The sequence below is a fragment of the Lathyrus oleraceus genome, chromosome 3 (genome assembly GCF_024323335.1).
Source record: "Lathyrus oleraceus cultivar Zhongwan6 chromosome 3, CAAS_Psat_ZW6_1.0, whole genome shotgun sequence".
In the NCBI taxonomy this organism is placed as follows: Eukaryota; Viridiplantae; Streptophyta; class Magnoliopsida; order Fabales; family Fabaceae; genus Lathyrus; species Lathyrus oleraceus.
Window position 1 is genome coordinate 132,458,943 of NC_066581.1, and position 1,362 is coordinate 132,460,304.

A 1,362-nucleotide genomic window follows, 5' to 3' on the forward strand; every position below is an offset into this window, starting at 1 on the left:
TCATGCCATTAAAATTCACAAAAAGCTCACAAAAAGCAATCAAGGGTAGGAGGCCTAAACCTTTTGTCAAACACATGCATCAAAAGGGTATCAAATTCACCCATAATACCTCATACATTCAGAGCATTCAAATTAAAAGCATAAAGTAATGGGAATAAGGCAAACCTGACTGGAGAGATCGAATGAAATTGAATTGCTCGGTTGGGTTTGCAAAGAAATCTGAGGGTTTATATGAGAGGGAATTGGTTCTTTGCTAATGAGTTCCCTTCAGTCTCTGGAGGTTGCACTGAACTCTGTTAGCTCTTCTCTCACTATCTTTTTCCCTGCCAGGGTAATAGGAATAGAATTCCTTTTGTTTCACTGAAACTCTGAATTTATAACCTGATTTTTGTGGACCTGTGGGCTCAAATGAGAGAGGCCCAAGTCCAAAAATTTTATGTTATATTTTATTTATTTATTTATTTTCGTTTTTTTTTCGTTTTTTTTAAACACGTGGGCTTCGCCTAGTGAGCATGACAGTTCAAGAAATTCCTCTGAGCGTAGGTGATTCTGGTGGCTTTTCTTGGGACTCGCTAGGCGACCCATTCTGCTCGCCTAGCGAGCATGACAGCTCATGAACAAACTTTTGCTCCTTCAAGATTAACGTTTTGACTGACGAATAGACCCCATTTGAACCTGTTGGAAGTATCTCAAGTCATTCCCTTGTGTTGACTGATCATCTAAATAGAACCCACAAAGTGTCTTGGATGATACTCAAGCTTCAAACAAAAGATGTTAGTGACACTATTTTGTGCTTTTGGTTAGTAAACAAAAGTAAGAGAAACAATGATGTATAATTCAAGCATGCTTGGTGATCTCAAACCAATCACAAGGAGTCCCATCCAAAGGCAAAGGGAACCAAGATGCTAAAGATCCTTGAGGCAATGCAAATGCAATGTTATGATGCCATGAGGGATCTTAGGGTCAAAATTGGGGTCTTACAGATGCCCCTATTTAAGGTCATTCTAGCCGGAGAAGTGAAGGTTAAAGTCTTCGTCTCGACGGGGTAGAATGGGCTTAAATAATAACAAAGAGACGAATTTTGGTCCCTAAGAGACCTCATGATGCAAATGTAGGTATGAAAAATGGTAGCACTCTGTGGAGATATGTGTCCACGAAAGCAAAGAAATCAGAAGCCACTGATAATCCATATGAGCAATTCACTCCATGGGACCAAGACCCCGGGGACTCTCCTGGGGATAAAAAAGGGATAAAAATGCGCGAGCAGGTCACGACTCAAAGCGTGGGGAACAAAATTCCAAAGGGAAAAGATCCAATGGAAAGACTCGAGCTGACTCGAAGATCCATGTATTGGGGAATATG